The sequence below is a fragment of the Microcebus murinus genome, chromosome 5 (genome assembly GCF_040939455.1).
Source record: "Microcebus murinus isolate Inina chromosome 5, M.murinus_Inina_mat1.0, whole genome shotgun sequence".
Taxonomy (NCBI): Eukaryota; Metazoa; Chordata; class Mammalia; order Primates; family Cheirogaleidae; genus Microcebus; species Microcebus murinus.
In genome coordinates this window covers 103,063,503-103,082,474 of record NC_134108.1, presented here as the reverse complement: position 1 = coordinate 103,082,474, position 18,972 = coordinate 103,063,503, and the positions used below count along the sequence as shown (strand labels likewise).

The following is an 18,972-nucleotide window of genomic DNA, read 5'->3' as shown; positions in this document are numbered from 1 at the left end:
TGGAGACTCCCTGTGCAATGGTGGTGCCACAGACAGTCCCTGCACCCTCTCTGGCTCGCTTGCTCAGAGATGGATTTCAGCCCTAGGACCCCAGCTGCACTGCTGCAGACGCGCTCGTTGGGATCACAGTGAATTCCGTTAGAGTGCGAGCCTCTTGGCAAGCTCTGAGCAGAAACACCAGCAAGGTGGCCGACACCAAGGCAGAAGGAGAAAGGCCCCTCAGCGGGGGCTGGCGGGAGGACCGCTTCCTGGGGTGGGGGGAGATACACTAGGGGAGGTGAGGGAAGGAGGGGTCCTTGTCAAGAAAGGAAAATGAAAATGGAAAACAGTGCCTGGTGGATTCTGAAGGGCACTTACAGTGCACAACTCTAGCGTGGAAAAGGCTAAGAGAAAGCCAGTACCCAGAGTCCCAGGAAGTGTCCTGGACTCTAGCAGGTGACCCCAGAGGGCTCACCTCCCCCTTAGGGCTCACCTCGGCCCCTGGCTTTCCTAGCTTCAGCTTTCCCCACTGCCCAGGTGGGCCTTGAGTGTGCCTGTTCGGGTGAGGGCCCTCCCCGTAAAGCTCTGCACAGCAAGCCGCTGCCAGGGCCTGGACTTGGGTTTGGGAGCCTCCGGCGATACGAAGGATGCCCCTTCCTGCCCATTCCCCGCCCACTCCAGGCCCTGATACCCGGCTTCCCAGCACCCATCATGAGGATTTTAAAGTGGGCAACTGCCTGACCCCTCAGGGAAGGAAAGGGCTCCCAAAATGACCCAAGGGGTCCGTGTGTGGCACGGAGGATCTGGGGGAGATTTGGGTGCAGTGAACTTCCAGAGAGTTCACCCAGGCCAGGTTTGGTGAAGCCACAATGGCTCCCTGGGGTGTGTGACCCACAAGTATGACGTCACAGTGGGATTTGGAGGTGTGGCTGGCACCTTTGAGTTCATTTCTTTTTGAACCTTGAAGGACTCCAGGCACCTCTCCATCCCAGCCCTCTCTCTCCCCTTTTCTCAGCCCAGAAAGGGGAGGATGGGATGGGGCAGGTCCCACGACCTTTCATCCATTTGACAAGTGAACTTGGAGATCCTTCTCAAGGACAGGCACAAGCAGAGATGACCACAAGTCCAAATCTGTAAGGAAACGCCAGTTAGAAAGAAAGCTATGCATTTTTAAAACCCACCATGGTGCGATAAGGATTTCAATCAGCGTACTTTACATGCTAGGTGCAAAGCATGTGGTCTCGACCATCACAGAGGAGCAAGGGACTAAGGGGACCTAAACGAGGAATGCTCCAAGGTGAAGAATGGCTGAGGCTTTGAGCGGGCTTTGCACAACTGGTAGAAATTTTATCAGCAGAGAGGGGGCTGGCAAAGTGTTCCAGGTGGTGGGAACAGCATTCAAACAGCCTGGAATAGCCAGGGCTAACGCAGGGACCTGGGATGGGAGTGTTATTGGGGAGATGTGGGAGGAGATGGGGGGGGTTCTGACTCCTCTCCCAAACCCAAGATGTCCTCTCAATCGGGATCCCCTTCCTGGTCTGAGGTCCCCCCTCCTCTCTCACTTCTTTTTCTTTAAGAGGAAAGGGGGGTGAGCCCTGTCTCCGCACCTGTGTGCGAGATCCCATCAGTGGAGGACGTTTGTGGCGAAGAGGAGGAGGAGGAAGAAGAAACAGGGTGTGTGTGGCAGTGCGTTGCTCTTGCTTTCACCCTCATGCGCTGTCTCTCTCTCCCTGATTCCCACGCTGGCATCCTGGCCCCCTGCCTCTTCTCCAAGACCCTTCAGTCGCTGCCTCTTAATGCACATCTCTGCCATTGCCTCATCTCTCGGTCTGCCTTTCCACCCTGATCGGAGTCTCCCTTGTCCCTTTGCTCAGGAACGAGACACTCCTCCAAGTGCCCAGGCAGGAGTCGGAGTGGGGGCTGATGGCCTGGCCCAGGTACTCCCGAGAGCAGGCTCCGTGGTGGGAAGACATATATTTCTCCTTGCCCCCCCTCCCTGCGACCTGCCTCTGTAATTGCAGCCTGATGACAAAGGTGATGCTCCGCCGCCAGCGCCGGCCCATCCTGCCCCCCCGGTCCACCCTTCAAACCCTCCCCTCCCTGTCCTCCAAAGAGGAGCTCATCTCTTTGAGGGACCAGCCTCAGATGAAGCCTCCATCAGTTTCCCACGTGAAGACCACCAAGGCAGAGCCAAAGCTTCCAACTAAGGCCAGGCCCCAGGTCTCTCTTAAGAGGCCCAGTGCCTCCCAGGCCCCGCGACAGCTGGCCCCAGTGGCAGTGTGGCCTCCAGTTGTTATCAAACCTCCCGTCAAGACCTTACCTCTCAAAAGCCAACACGCACCCTCTGCCAAGGAGGCCTCCCACTCACCAGGTGCCACCCCTCTACCCCACCTTTCTCCAAAATAAATATTTTTGTTAGATCAGCAATAGTCTACCACTTTCTTCTGCCCCAAAAGAGAGAGAAGAAAGACACAATCTGAGGCATTTTCATTTGCATTATTTCATTTAATCTTCACAATATCCCTAAAAAGTTGAAAATATGTCAAATTTTGTAGATAAGGAAACTGAAGTTCAGAGAAGATAAGTTACTTGCCAAAGTGGGAGAGCACAATGACATCATCCTCCAGGCCTGCAGTCCCCGGTCCCCCCCCCCACACACACACACAACCCCCTGCTCCATGGCCTGTTAGGAACTGGCCGAGAATCTGTATCTGCGGCCACTCCCCATCCCTCACATCAGCACATGGGCTCCGCCTCCTGTCAGACCAGCAGCGGCCTTAGATTCTCGCAGGAGCAGGAACCCTGCTGAAAACTGCACAGGCCAGGGATCCGGGTTGTGGGCTCCTTATGAGAATCTAATGCCTGATGAACTGAGGCGGAGCTGAGACGGCGATGCTGGCGCTGGGGAGCGGCTGGAGATATGGATTATCGTTTGCAGAGAGGTTTGACTGCACAGAGACCATCATAAATCAATTGCTTGCAGACTCGTATCCAAACCCTATCAGTGAGTGGCAAGTGACAATGCAATAATAATAGAAATAAAGTGCACAATAAATGTAATGCATTTGAATCATCCCCAAATCATCGCCGCCACCACCACCCCACCCCCATCCATGGAAAAATTATCACCCATGAAAGTGGTCCTCGGTGCCAAACAAGTTGGGGACTGCTGCTTTAGGCAGATCAATGGCAATACGATGGACAAGAGGCAGGGAACTTGCAAGACCTTGAATTCTATTAATTCAAGGCACCCATCATATCTTTCAGCTTTCCTTTGATTGACAACTTGGGGCCAACTGTCCCTGTCTCCACAGTGAAATTCTATCGCCTCCCCTTTCCTGTGATGCTCAGGCCAAAACAAGCATCTACATAAAGTATCTACATAAAGGTACATGCACTCTCCACCCCTGCCCTCAATTCTCCTGCCCAAGATTTGTATCATGCAATGTAGATGTTTTCTCTCCTGGTATTTCCATGACCTTCTTCAACACTTAGTCCATAACCAATCGCAATATGGAGGCCTAATTTGAATCCAGCCACACAATTGAAAATTTGAACACTGACCAGATATTTGTTGATATTAAAGACTTAACTTTTTAATAATAGACCCTTATTTAGAACAGTTTTAGGTTTACAAAAAGCTGAGAAAATAGTACAGCGAGTTCCCATATACCTTGCACCCAGCTTCCCCTGTTGCTAACATCTTACCTTAGTATGGTACATTTGTTACAGTTAATGAACCAATATGGATACATTGTTATTAATTGAAGCCCCTAGTTAATTCAGAGTTCCTTAGTTTTAACCTAGTGTCTTTTCTTTGGTTCTAGGATCCCAGCCAGGACACCACAGGACATTTAGTTATGGTGTCTCCTCAGGCTCCTCTGTGCTGTGACCATTTCTTAGACTTTCCTTATTTTTGACGACCTTGACAGTTTCAAGGAGCACTGGCCAGGTATCTTGTAGCATGTTTCTCTGTTGGAGTTTGATGTTTTTCTCATGACTAGACTAGGGTTATGGGTTTTAGGGATGAAGATTGCAGAGGTAAAGTGCCATTTGTGTCACACCATATGTAGGGTATGTGACTATTGATGTGGGCCTTGAACACGTGGCTTAAATAGTGTTTCTCAACTCTCTTCACTGCAAAGTTGGTCTTTCCCACCACCCCTGTCCATACTGTCCTATTTGGAGGGAAGTCACCATGCTCAGCCCGCATGACTTAAGTGCTGGGGAGTCATGCCCTCCCTCCTTGAGGGCAGAGTAGCTGCATAAATTATTTGGATTTCTTCTGCATGAGAGATTTCTCTCTCTTCTCCCCCATTTATTTATTTATTCAATTATTTATATCAGCATGGACTCAGGGATATTTATTTTATGCTTTGGGTAATAATCCAATACTAGTATATTTATTTTGGTGCTCAAATTGTTCCAGCTTTAGCCATTGGGAGCTATTTCAATCAGCTCCTGTGTCCTTTTGACTTACTCCCATCAATGTGGGGGTTTTGTTTTTGGCTTTTGTTTTGTTTTGCTTTAAGCACTTGCATACTTTCTGGCACTATATGACACTCCAAACTTGTCTTGCACATTTTCTGCCCTAGTGCTGGAAGCAGCCATTTCTCCAAGCAGCCCCGGCTCCTTTTCTTGGAAACCTAGATCTAGGTGCTAGGTGTGCTTGTTGCTGTTGGAGTTAATGCCTTAATTCTAATTTGTTTAAATGTGATAATGGTATTGAAATTATTTTTAAACAGTTCTTACCTGTTTTAGATGCATAAGAAATGTTTATGGGCCAGGCGCAGTGGCTCATGCCTGTAATCCTAGCTCTGGGAGGCTGAGGCGGGAGGATTGCTCGAGCTCAGGAGTTCGAGACCACCCTGAGCAAGAGCGAGACCCTGTCTCTACTAAAAATAGAAAAAAATTAGCCAGTCAACTAAAAAATGAAACAACAACAACAAAAAATTAGCCAGGTGTGGTGGTGCATGCCTGTAGTCCCAGCTACTAGGGAGGCTGAGGCAGAAAGATTGCTTGAGCCCAGGAGTTTGAGGTTGCTGTGAGCTAGGCTGACACCACGGCACTCACTCTAGCCTGGGCAACAAAGCAAGACTCTGTTGAAAGAAAGAAAGAGAAAGAAAGAAAGAAAGAAAGAAAGAAAGAAAGAAAGAAAGAAAGAAAGAAAGAAAGAAAGAAAGAAAGAAAGAAAGAAAGAAAGAAAGAAAAAGAAAGATTGATTTATGGCTGAAATAATATTAGTATAATGTCTGTGATTTTCTTCAAAATAATATGAGGAGAGATAGGGGGATATAGGAGAAACAAGATTGGCCATGAATGGCTCATGGTTGAGGCTAGGGGAGGGAAGACATAGAAGCCGTTTATACCATTCCATCTACTTTAGTGTATGCTTAAAGTTTCTAGAGTGAAAATGTTTAAATATTAGATAAAAACTCTGTCCCACTCACCTCCTCTACAAGGTGTTCTTGGCTGCTCCCCCATGTTCTGGTGTCTGCTCTCACTCCTGCTGGCCTTGTCACCCTTTCTTTGTTGGAGGGCTGCTCTGTCGTCTTCCAGGCTTTGCTCACTGCTGGCCTGAGGCTGGGGGAATCGCGCAGTGGTGCAACGTCCCACAGTGGTTCACCGTCGCGCAGGGTGCACCGCCGCACAGGGGTTCACCGTCGCGCAGGGTGCACTGTCGTGCAAGGTGCACTGTCCCGCAGGGGTGCACTGTCCCGCAGGGGTGCACTGTCGCGCAGGGTGCACTGTCCCGCAGGGTGCACTGTCCCGCAGGGGTGCACTGTCGCACAGGGGTGCACTGTCGCACAGGGGTGCACTGTCGCGCAGGGTGCACTGTCGCGCAGGGTGCACTGTCCCGCAGGGGTGCACTGTCGCACAGGGGTGCACTGTCCCGCAGGGGTGCACTGTCGCGCAGGGGTGCACTGTCCCGCAGGGGTGCACTGTCCCGCAGGGGTGCACTGTCGCGCAGGGTGCACTGTCCCGCAGGGTGCACTGTCCCGCAGGGGTGCACTGTCGCACAGGGGTGCACTGTCGCACAGGGGTGCACTGTCGCGCAGGGTGCACTGTCGCGCAGGGTGCACTGTCCCGCAGGGGTGCACTGTCGCACAGGGGTGCACTGTCCCGCAGGGGTGCACTGTCGCGCAGGGGTGCACTGTCCCGCAGGGGTGCACTGTCCCGCAGGGGTGCACTGTCGTGCAGGGTGCACTGTCCCGCAGGGGTGCACTGTCCCGCAGGGGTGCACTGTCGTGCAGGGTGCACTGTCCTGCAGGGTGCACTGTCCCACAAGGGTGCACTGTTGCTCAGGGTGCACTGTCGTGCAGGGTGCACTGTCCCGCAGGGGTGCACTGTCGTGCAGGGTGCACTGTCCCGCAGGGTGCACTGTCCCACAAGGGTGCACTGTTGCTCAGGGTGCACTGTCGTGCAGGGTGCACTGTCGCACAGGGGTGCACTGTCCCGCAGGGGTGCACTGTCCCGCAGGGTGCACTGTCCCGCAGGGGTGCACTGTGCCGCAGGGGTGCACTGTCCCGCAGGGGTGCACTGTGCCGCAGGGGTGCACTGTCGTGCAGGGCGCACTGTCCCGCAGGGGTGCACTGTCCCGCAGGGTGCACTTTCGTGCAGGGTGCACTGTCCCGCAGGGGTGCACTGTCCCGCAGGGGTGCACTGTCCCGCAGTGGTGCACTGTCGTGCAGGGTGCACTGTCCCGCAGGGGTGCACTGTCCCGCAGGGGTGCACTGTCGTGCAGGGTGCACTGTCCCGTAGGGGTGCACTGTCCCGCAGGGGTGCACTGTCGCGCAGGGTGCACTGTCGTGCAGGGTGCACTGTCCCACAGGGGTGCACTGTCGCGCAGGGTGCACTGTCACGCAGGGTGCACTGTCCCTCAGTGGTTCAGTGTCATGCAGTGGTTCACTGTCGCGCAGGGTGCACTGTCCCACCATGGTGCACTGTCGCTGAGTGGTGCACTGTCCCACAGTGGTGTGCTGTCGCTGAGTGGTGCACTGTCCCGCAGTGGTGCGCTGTCCCGCAGTGTTGCGCTGTCCCGCAGTGGTGCGCTGTCGCACTGTCGCTCAGTGTTGCACTGTCGCTCAGTTGTGCACTGTCCCGCAGTGGTGCGCTGTCCCGCAGGGGTGCACTGTCCCACCATGGTGCACTGTCCCGCAGTGGTGCACTGTCCCGCAGGGGTGCACTGTCCCGCAGGGGTGCGCTGTCGCTGAGTGGTGCGCTGTCCCGCAGTGGTGAACTGTCCCGCAGGGGTGCACTGTCGCTCAGTGGTGCCCTGTCCCGCAGGGGTGCGCTGTCGCTGAGTGGTGGGCTGCCCCGCAGGGGTGCACTGTCGCTCAGTGGTGCGCTGTCCCGCAGTGGTGCACTTGGTGCACTGTTGCTGAGTGGTGCGCTGTCCCACAGGGGTGAGCTGTCCCGCAGGGGTGCGCTGTCCCGCAGGGGTGCACTGTCGCTCAGTGGTGCGCTGTCCCGCAGTGGTGCACTGTTGCTGAGTGGTGCACTGTTGCTGAGTGGTGCGCTGTCCCACAGGGGTGCACTGTCACTGAGTGGTGCGCTGTCCCACAGGGGTGCACTGTCGCTGAGTGGTGCACTGTCGCTGAGTGGTGCGCTGTCCCACAGGGGTGCATTGTCCCGCAGGGGTGCACTGTCGCTGAGTGGTGGGCTGTCCCGCAGTGGTGCGCTGTCGCTGAGTGATGCGCTGTCCCGCAGGGGTGCACTGTCCCGCAGGGGTGCACTGTCACTGAGTGGTGCGCTGTCACACAGGGGTGCATTGTCCCGCAGGGGTGCACTGTCGCTGAGTGGTGGGCTGTCCCGCAGGGGTGCACTGTCGCTGAGTGGTGCGCTGTCCCACAGGGGTGCATTGTCCCACAGGGGTGCACTGTCGCTGAGTGGTGCACTGTCCTGCAGGGGTGCACTATCGCTGAGTAGTGCGCTGTCCCACAGGGGTGCATTGTCCCGCAGGGGTGCACTGTCACTGAGTGGTGCGCTGTCACTGAGTGGTGCGCTGTCCCACAGGGGTGAGCTGTCCCACAGGGATGCACTGTCCTGCAGTGGTGCCCTGTCCCGCAGGGGTGCACTGTCACTGAGTGGTGGGCTGTCCCGCAGGGGTGCACTGTCACTGAGTGGTGCGCTGTCCCACAGGGTTGCACTGTCACTGAGTGGTGCCCTGTCCCGCAGGGGTGCACTGTCACTGAGTGGTGCACTGTCCCACAGGGGTGCACTGTCGCTGAGTGGTGCACTGTCCCACAGGGGTGCACTGTCACTGAGTGGTGCGCTGTCCCACAGGGGTGCACTGTCGCTGAGTGGTGCACTGTCACTGAGTGGTGCGCTGTCCCGCAGGGGTGCACTGTCACTGAGTGGTGCGCTGTCCCGCAGGGGTGCACTGTCACTGAGTGGTGCGCTGTCCCACAGGGGTGCACTGTCGCTGAGTGGTGCACTGTCCCACAGGGGTGCACTGTCACTGAGTGGTGCGCTGTCCCGCAGGGGTGCACTGTCACTGAGTGGTGCGCTGTCCCGCAGGGGTGCGCTGTCCCGCAGGGGTGCACTGTCACTGAGTGGTGCGCTGTCCCACAGGGGTGCACTGTCGCTGAGTGGTGCACTGTCGCTGAGTGGTGCGCTGTCCCACAGGGGTGCATTGTCCCGCAGGGGTGCACTGTCGCTGAGTGGTGCACTGTCCTGCAGGGGTGCACTGTCGCTGAGTGGTGCGCTGTCCCACAGGGGTGCATTGTCCCGCAGGGGTGCACTGTCACTGAGTGGTGCGCTGTCGCTGAGTGGTGCGCTGTCCCACAGGGGTGAGCTGTCCCACAGGGATGCACTGTCTTGCAGTGGTGCCCTGTCCCGCAGGGGTGCACTGTCACTGAGTGGTGCACTGTCACTGAGTGGTGCGCTGTCCCACAGGGGTGAGCTGTCCCACAGGGATGCACTGTTCTGCAGTGGTGCCCTGTCCCGCAGGGGTGCACTGTCACTGAGTGGTGCGCTGTCCCACAGGGGTGCACTGTCACTGAGTGGTGCGCTGTCCCACAGGGGTGCACTGTCGCTGAGTGGTGCGCTGTCCCACAGGGGTGCACTGTCCCGCAGTGGTGCGCTGTCCCACAGGGGTGCACTGTCACTGAGTGGTGCGCTGTCCCACAGGGGTGCACTGTCGCTGAGTGGTGCACTGTCACTCAGTGGTGCACTGTCACTGAGTGGTGCGCTGTCCCGCAGGGGTGCACTGTCCCGCAGCGGTGCACTGTTGCGCAGTGGTGCACTGTCATGCAGGGGTGCACTGTTGCGCAGTGGTGCACTGTCATGCAGGGGTGTACTGTCGCTCAGTGGTGCACTGTCGCACAGGGGTGCACTGTCGTGCAGGGGTGCACTGTCCCGCAGGGGTGCACTGTCACTCAGTGGTGCACTGTCATGCAGGGGTGCACTGTCGCTCAGTGGTGCACTGTCCAGCAGGGGTGCACTGTCACTCAATGGTGCACTGTCCAGCAGGGGTGCACTGTCACACAGTGGTGCACTGTGGTGCAGTGGCGCACTGTCTGCATGGGTGCACTGTCACGCAGGGGTGCACTGTCCCGCAGTGGTGCACTGTCGTGTAGGGGTGCACCGTCCCCCAGGTGTGCACTGCCCCACAGGGGTGCACCATTCCACAGTGGTGCACTGTCCCGCAGGGGTGCACCATCCCGCAGTGGTGCACTGTCACAGTGTCCCCCACCCCAGGCTGCTCTGCACAAGAGGGAGAAACAGCTGCTTCCACCCTGCCAAGCACAGCAGTGGGGCAGGCCCCATGCCAGGCATCTTCCCAGATGCAGTGTCAGGTGACACGTCCTCATGACGGTCCTGGAAAGCTGTCATGATTCCTACCCTGAGTTTACAGATGAAGAAACTGCAGCTGAGAGAGGCATAGAGCACCCACAGCCCTGTGGCTCCCAGCAGGCAGAGACTGCCCTGAGCCACCCTAGGGAGAGCAGGCCGGTATGCTAAGGGCTCTCCACTTGCCTCTCAGCATCCGCTCTCCAGCCTCCTCTCCCTGTGCGCCCCGAGGCTGGCCCCTCCTACCCCGCATCCCTCAGCTCTCTGTCCTCCGGCATCCCACTGGGCTCTTGGGTTTGGCCAACAGAGGCAGCAGCAGAAGGTCAGAGGACGGGAGAGAGAAGTGAGAGTGTCTGCCCCCCCAGCGGCCTCCTGGCTGTCCCCCCCTGCAGGCCACGGTCCTGTGGGGCAGCCCTCTCCTCTGGCTCCTGGGAGCCACCACCTCCCCCTGTCCTTCCAGGCAGGCACTCTCAGCTTCCCACTCTGCGTTGCATCCCTGCACTCATGCTCCTCAGTCCCCAGGAGTGGGACGCTGCTGACACACTTGGCTCCACTGACGAAGGCTGTACCCGGAGCTGATGGTCAGAGAGACCGAACCGCGCTGTCCAGCCGCTGTGCAGCGTGGAGCCAGGAAAGGTCCAGGCGAGGGTGAGGCAGAGGGAGCTCTGATTTGCAGCTGAGACCTCTTAGATCAGCACGCCGGGTGTTTCTTCCTCTTTCTATGTCACTGTCCCCAGGGATCCGTCTGTCGCTAAACCTCTGGCTCTTTTATTCCCTGTTCCCCCTCTCTGGGTTTGCCCCAGTTTCCAGTTTCTGTCTGCCTGGGTGTCTGTCTCGTATTTTGTCATTTCTACCTCTCAGTGTCATCCCTTTCTTGGTGCCTTTCTGGCTCCTGCCTCTGTATGTCTGTCTGTCTGTCCCTCCCTCCATGCCTGTCTCTACCCCTTTGTGTGTGTCCGTCTGCCGCTGTCTTTACCCCTTTAACCTCTCCCTGTTTCTGCCTTTCTGCCCCTGTCTTGTCCTGTCTCTTCCTGCCCCTCTGGCTTTCTCTCTCCTGCCCTTGGCCTGCCCCTGCCCCTGGCTTTCTTTGTGGCCTGGGCAGAAGCTGTTGTCCCAACAGGGTCCCAACGGGAAACCAAACTGGCCCCCAATTGGTTCAAATGAAGAGACTTAACGAACGGCATGCTTGTAGAGTTAAGGGAGGAGCTAGGGGAGTTGGAGCACCTCGGACTAACCCTGCAGGCGGCCATGGCCACCCCGAGGGCCCGAGGCAGTGACGTGCTGGGCACATCCAGGGATGGCTGAGCCCCGGACCAGGGGCCGCCCTGCGGGAGCCACGGTCAGAGGTGCCGCTGCGGCAGAGACCGGCTGAGTCTCTCCTCCCACCCTCCCGCCCCAGCTGGCTATTCCCACTAGCCAGACCCAACAGTAGGCCAGAGGGCTCAGCCTCCCTGGGCACACGGCCGAGTAGAGAAGGGTGAGGAGCAGCCTGGGCTGGGTGTGAGCAAGGAGCAGGACAGCCAGCACATCGAGCGCCTTCTCAGAGTCCTGGCTGAGCAGACCCATTGGTCGTCAGCCTCCAGGGCAGGCTCCCAAGCCCCTCCTAAGCCCTCCGGAGAGCCAGTGTCTGAGGAGCTAAGGTAGGAGGTCTCAGCCCTGCTCTTTACTGTCAAGGCCATATCTTTCTCAAAGCTCAAGTAAGAGGATGCTGCTGCCCTGTCCCCTCTGCTCCCAGGAAATCACTGCTTTGCTAAAAATTCCAATATATCTGAAGCTGAGAGTTGAGTGAGTAGATTCACAAAGTCCTCAGAATTTCAGGCGCCTTCCATTCTTTCGCTTTTCCTCCATACGTGGCTTCTACCTACCTCATGATCCAAGAGGACTGCTCAAGCTCCAGCCATCACACCTACATTCTAGTCAGCAGTATAAAAAGAACCTTGAAGGATTCTCCTTCCATGTAAGGTTTCCTGGGAGCCCTACATGCTGCCATTGACATATCATGGCCCTGCCAAGCCCCAGAGGAGATTGCGAACCATAGTCTTTATTCTGAGTGGGAAAAATGCACAACAAAAGAATTGGTGATTCTATTACTAAGGAAAAGGATGAGAATGAATGTTAAGGCCAACTCCTAGCAGGTTCTGCCACGACTGGAATGGTTGGTGCTGCAGGATTTGGGGTGTCTAGGAAGCAGGGAGAGAGGGTAAGTGTAGCAAAGTGTTTAAGGGCAAAGGAAGGAACACAGCTCAAGCTGTCACCCCCGACTCTCCTCCCTCGGGGAGCCTCTCCCAGGAAGTCTTCCCAGCAGCTTGCTGGAGCGAGCTTTGCTTCCTGCTGTCACACTTGCGGCCACAGCACTCAGTCATGACACACTCTGCCGAAGCTTCGGTGTCCTCCTGGCTCGTCTCCACCCTGTCAGCCAGTCCCGCTTGGTCGAATCCATCCTCCTCTCCCCACTTTGTCCACCACCACCCTAGGGCAGTCCCTCTGGCTGGCGGCCTGACCCCCAACCAGCCTCCGCTGGTCCCCAGCTCTCACCTTTATCCTGGCCCATCCCTTCTTCATGCAGCTGCAAAGACAGCCTTTGGTGTCACTCTTCTCTTCCCCGTGACCCCCAGCTGCACTTGCAAAAACTCGCCAGGGCCGACGGCATCCCACGTACGCAGAGGGCCTCTCCTCCGTCTTTCCCATCCTCCTGCGTTCCCTGCAGTCTTTGCCTCGCCAGGGGTGTGTGTGTGTGTGTGTGTGTGTGTGTGTGTGTGTGTGTGTGTGTTTTGGTTTGCTTTTTCTTTTTTCAGTTCTGCAAACAAGCCGAGATCTTTCCTGCCCCTCCTGCCTATCACACTGTCCCCACCCCTTTCTCATCCTGTGGGGTTCAGCCTGCACTCCTCCTCCTGAGTGGCCACCCAGCCCAGCCCTTTGCCAATTTTCTCCCTTTTGCTCAGAGTTTCTCACCATGATTTTGCTGTGGCTTCATGTGTCCTTTGACTTTCTTTTTGTCTGTGTCGCTCCACTAAAACGTTAGCACCCCGAGGGCAGGAAATGTGGCATCTGCTCGGCACAGTGGTCCAGCAAGGGCCATGGCCCATAGAAGGTGTTCAAATAAATCAATAATGAATCCTTCTCTAGCCCCCATCATGCCCAACTCACTGCCAAGAAAACCTCTCAGTAAAGATGCTGTTGACCGTTTGCTTAGCATCTAAGCCATCCCTGCACACATCCTGAGTTTTCTGGAGGACCCAGCGCTGGGATTTCTTTGAGCTTGCTCTAGGAGACCTCCCACCCAGCTATCTCTGCCTCCTCTGTCCCTTCTGCTCTCCCAGTGCAAATACAAGCACTCACTCACCAACAAGCCTGGGATCCAGCACCATTCTTAAAGCACCTACTCCGTGCTGGGCACAGCTTGTCCTCACAACCAACTCCAGAGGACAGGTGAGCAAAAGGCGAGGTTCTAGTCCAAGCAAGAAACCATGGCCCAGAGAGACTAAATAATTTGCCCAAGAGCACACTAGTAAGTGGGTTCAAATCCAAGGCAGTGGGATCCACTTGACCTCCACCGGGCTACCAGGCGGGCTGCGAGAAAGCTCTGCACCCCACCTCCCTGCAGCATGCCCACCCGCCCTGACACCCTTCTTGCTCTTCAGCCTGAGGGTTCTGCCAGGAGCAGGAAGTCAGGTGACAGAAAGCCAAAGTGATGTGCCAGGGTGGATGTGGATTTGGTCTTGGGCTGGGACAGAGCTCCGGCTCCCAGCAGGGGGGTGGTGAAAGGAGAAGATGAAGGAGGGATTGATGGGGAGGTGTGATCACCCCAATCCTGAATGCCTCTGCTTCCTTTCCTTGCCTATTACATGGCTAAGCTTGCAAGGTTTGACATTTTCCCCAAGAGCAGAGAAGGAAGGTAGCCACTCCCTGCATCCCTCTCGCAGCCCTGGCAGGGCACCCTAGGGCTGAGGGATGGGAGGAGAGGCAGGAAGAGGAGGAGTGGGTCACTATGGGAAGGGGGGACATCAGTGCCCCCACAGACAAATGGGGGCTTGCCCAGGGAGGCGGTTCTGTCGGGCTTTGGGAGAGAAAGTGAGGAGAGAGGAGTCCCAAAGCCAGGGAGGAGGGGAGCCGGGAGGTGTGGCGAGTGCCAGTCGAGAAGCCCGGATGGGGCAGGCACTCTTCTGAGGGATCCAGGGAGAGCCCCTCCTGGGAGGGAGAACTGTCACAAGTGGCACCCCTCTCCTCACCCCCAGAGTCTGGCCCTGTCCTCCTACCTCACCCCTGCCCGGCCCAGCCTGGGAAGGGGAGAGGGAAAGGCTCTGTCCCCAGGAGACCCTTTGTACTGCTGGCTTTTTGCTTTCTGCAGTGGAACAGGCCCCTCTCCGATCCCAACTCCAGCTCTCAGGCCCAGTTGGAATTCACCCCTCTCCCTGGGCCCCAGGCCTGTAGGGCTGGGACAGGAGGAGGGGAGGGGGTGGGGAGGTGTGGGGCCCCCCACATGGGCCACCCTAAGGGTGGGCTAGGGCTGGCAACAGACTCTGACCCAAACTCAGACCCTGGCCCCAGCCCCGCCTGGCAGAGGAACACTGAAAACTGAGCACAGGTCAATGGGCAAGGTCAGGCTGGTCCCTGGCATCCCTGAGTGCCTTCCGGATGCCAGGCCCCTCCCCTGCCCGTGTGGGCCTTCCACCCCACCCCAACTCTCACTGTGTTCCGGGCCGGCACTGGGGAGAGGCCACCATCTTTCAGCTCAGAAAACCTTGCTTCTCAGGAGCTGTGTGGGCTTGGGCAAGTTGCTTAACCTCTCAGAGCCTCCGTTTCCCCATCTCTAAAATGCCATCTTTAAAAATCATCTTCCTAGGAGCCAAACAGACCTCATGGTGTGTTAGTGAGGACCCGGGGACAGGACGCCTGAGAAGCCAAAAGCATCTCACGCAGCTCTTTTCCAGGCCAGGCAGCCCAAGTGAGCTTCCTGGAGGAGGTGGCGGTGGGAGCTGAGGGGCCGGCAGGGGTCGCTGTGAGTGCACAAGCCCATGGGGAACTGGCCGGGGCTGGGGGTGGGGGTGCCAGTCTGGACAGGAGGATGTGCAGTCAGTGTTCTGACACCCACCCCTCCAAACGCACACTTCCCACCCGCCTCTTGCCCCTCCCAGCCTGAGGGCAAGACCCTCAGGACTTGGGCCGCACCTCTAGGGTCTCTCCACCCCCAAGGCCTCTCCTGACCCATCCCAGGGCGGGCTGGTCTCCCCTTGGGGGGCCAGGGGCCAAGAACGGGGCGCGTCAACTGGGGCAAATTAACACGTAGGAAAACACCCCAGCACCTGGAGAAACAGGAGCCGGGGCTGGGGGAGGGCGGCCAGAGCCTTGGAAGTCGGAGCCCGAAAGGAGCGATAATTCACCCGAGTGTCCTGTGGCCTCCCGCCTGCTCCCCGCCCCCGCCTCACAGCCTCTGGTTTCAAAGGCCACAAACAGCACTCTGTGCCGCCAGGGCTCCCTCGCTAAATCTTCCTGTCTTCAAGTTCTTGTAACTTGAGCCAGCAGAGCTGACCCTCCCTCGGAGGCCTTAGGGTATGAGAAGAGGGGGGAAGGCAGAGGGAGGGGGAGGAGGGCGGGCAGGGGAGGGAGGATGCAGGAGCAAGAGAAGGGAGGAAGAGGGGAGGGGGTTCTGATCAGTCCCGCTGGGGCCTCAGGCCTCACCCATTCCCTCTGGACCAGGCAGCCTCTGGGCCCCACCTCCGCCAGCTGCCCTCTTTCCTCCACTTTGGGGGGTCTCTCTGCGAGGGGTGTAGCTTCAGAGGAAGCCTTTGCTTTCACATGCGCCCCAGCTCTGGAGTGTGTTTGAGATTCTAGATGTTTCTGAGCGTGTGCAGAGTGTGATACGTGTGTGCAAGGGGACGGGGAGCTTCGGCATGTGGGAAAGTCATTTTCACGCTGGAGCTGGGAGGAGACCGAGATCAGGGGAAGATGAGGGCGTCCTCCTGGGTTTTCTGGGGTGGGGGTGGTGCATTGAAGTAGCCAGGGAGGAGCCCCCCACAGCCACTCCTGGTCTGAGCCAGCGCCTGCCCAGAGTCCTCGAAGCTCTTCCAGCAACTGAGGATGCGGGTGAGCAGGCGTGGAGGACGTGGAGGACGGGATCCAGGAAATCCTTCCTCCTGGGGTTTCACCTGAAGATCTGTCAGGATCCTCAGCGGGGCTCCTCCTCCCTCCGGCCCTGGCCTGCTTCCCAGGGTGGAAGTGGACAGCAAAACCCAGGGGAGCTCCAGGCTTCCAGGGAGGACAGAGGGCATTTAATTAAGCAGGAGGCGACTGAAGTGGGGAGGGGCCAAGATTTCATTGGTGGGAGCTGGATAACAGAGGAGGTGAGGGCGGGCGAGGGCTGCAGGTGAATGAGGGGTGAGAGAGTGAGGTGTGAGGGTAAAGAGAGAGTCCTGGGGGCGGGGTAGCGGAGTCGCAGGCAGAGTGAGGATGGTCGAGGAGTTGAGTCAGGATTCAAAGCCGGGGAAATGTTGGGATGAGGCAGGATGCTGAGCACCGAGTTCATTCATTCAGTTTTCAAGCAATGAGTATTAGCTGAGGACCTCCCGAATGGCAGGCTCTGCCCTGCTTGCTGGCCATCACACACAGCGGCGAGCAGAACGCAAAACTTGCCCCCCAGGAGGTTAGGTGCCAGTGGTGGAGGCAAATAATAAAAAGGCTCAATGGCACGCGGGGTGGTGGGTGGGTTCGGCAGTGACAGGGCACACGGGGCAACACGAAATGTGCAGTCTAAGCCCCGAGGCAGCAAGGAAGCCAGCCCAGGAGATATCTTGGCGAAGCGCATTCTGAGTAGAGGGGACAGCAAATGCAACGGCCCTGGTGTTCCAGGAACAGCCAAAGACTAGTGGGGCTGGAGGGGACAGGGCGGGGGCGAGTGGAGATGGGCTGAGGGCGGTGGGGGGGTCGGGTTAGAGTCGGAGCCCAGGTCTGTCTCTCCCTCTGAGTACCGGGAACGGGAAAGTTGAAGGCATGTGGGCAGAGGCCCACGTGAGGACAGGGACAGTGGAGCAACCACAGCGGGCACAGAAGAAGCAGGTCGGTCTGAAGGAGGGGCCCTCTGGGTGTGGGGGGTGGGTCGCCTGACTTGGGGCCTGCCCCCTCTCATCAATGTCCCCCTCTCCAGGCATGAGACTCCACTTCACTTGGAGCTCCTCTTCATGAACTTTGTCACCCGCTCCCCCCTCCAATTTGTTTGCTAATAAAGTTGTGGGGGGGCTGTCTCTTTCCCTCCTATGGCCTTCTGCAGATCACCACCGCACTCCTTCCCTTCTCTCTGCTGCTCCCGCTCCTTTCTCTCCCCGAGAGCTGATGCAGTTAATTGGAGCGTCTTGAAAGTGCACATTAACACGCAGAGAGCCAAGGAGACGTCTTGGCAGCGAAATATCATTATCACTTCTTGAGCTCCAGCCAAAATCCCCTCGCGGTCAAAACACAATTCTTTAAACTAAACAATTAAAGATTTGTGCAAGTGTGGCTGCCATGAGGTATCAGGCGGGGAGCGGCTGCCCTGCCAGTGTCAGCAGAAGTTAGCAACCTGCTCCAGGCTCCGAGCCAGGTGATGGGCCGGGGGGAGAAACAGCAGGCCCGCAGCGGCAGAGGCCTGGCTGCCAGGAACAACCTGTCCCCAAACCAGGACAGCTGCAGGTTTGAGACCCCAGGGGAAAATGTGGCAGGGGCATCCCAGCTCACCCAACCCCCTCAACCCCCCAGCGGACGACAGTGGGGTTCAACATTGACCTTATGGCCACTCGGGACTTAGCTACCATGGGGCCCCTCCCTTCCAGAAGCCCATGGATTCTGAAATGCCAGACCCAACCCTTCCCATTCCCTGCTCCCATGAGCCGTCTTTAGAAGCCCTGTGCCTGCAGTAACAATCCCTGGCACCATGCCGCTGTGGCTGATGCTGTCGCCAAGGGGTACTCAAGGTCACAAGCTAAGGTCGCCCGATGCCTGGTTCAGGGTGCTGCCCACTCTGCCACAGAGCCCAGCCCTTCTTCCTGGACCCCAGGCTCAGGCTTGCCCCCCGCCCCCCACTCTGCACACTGGTCACGCACAGAGCCTCACTCGCTACACAGCCCGACTTTGGATCAGAGAGAGGCGGGGCCGCCACGCCACACCTGCCCCGTACGTGCGAGGAGTTTCCATCGGTGCAGACCTCAGCGAGGACTCCACCTCCGCTCACGGGCAAAGCTGGGCTATGAACCCCACCCACGAGCCGCAGAGGTAATGTGGGACCCCGAGCAAGTGCCTGACCCTCTCAGCCTCCGCTCTCAAGTCTAGAGCGTAATATTTGGGCTTGATTTTGAAGATTCCTTTCAGTTCACAAGTGTCGTGGGCTGCGGCCGCACGTGCGGATTTCAAGGGCTGTGGACGTGCTTGGGCAACAGGCTCAGAGAGCCGTCTCCTTCCCCGCCTGGACAGTGCTGCACATTTGTGCAAGCCGTTCAACCAAAGGCACTCGCCGGCCCTGATAAAGCAAGCTGGGGAGATCAGAGAAGGGTCCCTGTGTCTCCAGCTGTTTTGCAGCGTGTCTCTTTGAGCTGCCAAGGAGGCTTGAGTCTGGGGGAGCAAAGACTCTGAAGCCAGACAGCCTAGATTCAGTCCCAGCTCCTACTCACTAGCTATGTGACCTTGGGCAAGATGCTTAACCTCTCTGTGCTGCAGGTGCCCCATCTGTAAAATGGGGTTAACAACAGTACCCACCTCATAGGGTGGGTATGAAGACCAAATGAGTTAAAATATGGAAGCCAGGCCAGGCGCGGTGGCTCGTTCCCGTACTACCAATACTTTGGGAGACTGAGGTGGGAGGATCCCCTGAGGCCAGGAATTCGAGGTTACAGGGAACTATGACGAGGCCACTGCACTCCAGCCTGCATGACAGAGGGAGACCCTGTCTCTAAAAAAACAGTAAAAAGTAAAAAAAATAAAATAAAATATGGAACCAGAACAGTGCCTGGCCCATAGAAAGCACGTGATGAACAGTAGCTATTATTTCCATGGCTTTTCCAGTGGGCGCATGTAGCAGCTTGTCTCCAAAGATGGGGTCAAGATTAATCATTCCGCCTCAAATTTAGGACTGACCCCTCAAATTTTAATCTGGGATGGTCAACAGAATGTGGCAAAAAGTGATGCCCAAGGCTAGGCTAGAAAAAGCTTTGCAGCTTCTGCCTGGGCCTCTCG

General features: G+C 57.3%; 1 protein-coding gene and 1 long non-coding RNA gene across 4 annotated transcripts in view; one reads left to right on the top strand and one right to left on the bottom strand.

Annotated features, from left to right (window-relative positions):
- Window positions 1–18,972, bottom strand: part of LOC105869149 (triggering receptor expressed on myeloid cells 1) — a 298,495-nt gene that overhangs the window by 137,600 nt on the left and 141,923 nt on the right. The window lies entirely within an intron of this gene.
- Window positions 684–17,252, top strand: LOC105875868 (uncharacterized). Of its 3 annotated transcripts, XR_012919225.1 has the most exons (7): window positions 684–1,112; window positions 1,204–1,276; window positions 1,557–1,653; window positions 1,854–2,013; window positions 3,247–3,367; window positions 3,807–3,931; window positions 17,039–17,252. It is a non-coding gene; the product is annotated as an uncharacterized LOC105875868 (long non-coding RNA). The 3 variants fall into 3 exon arrangements; XR_002223831.2 differs by having other exon boundaries at window positions 684–1,276; XR_012919224.1 differs by lacking the exon at window positions 3,247–3,367 and having other exon boundaries at window positions 686–1,276.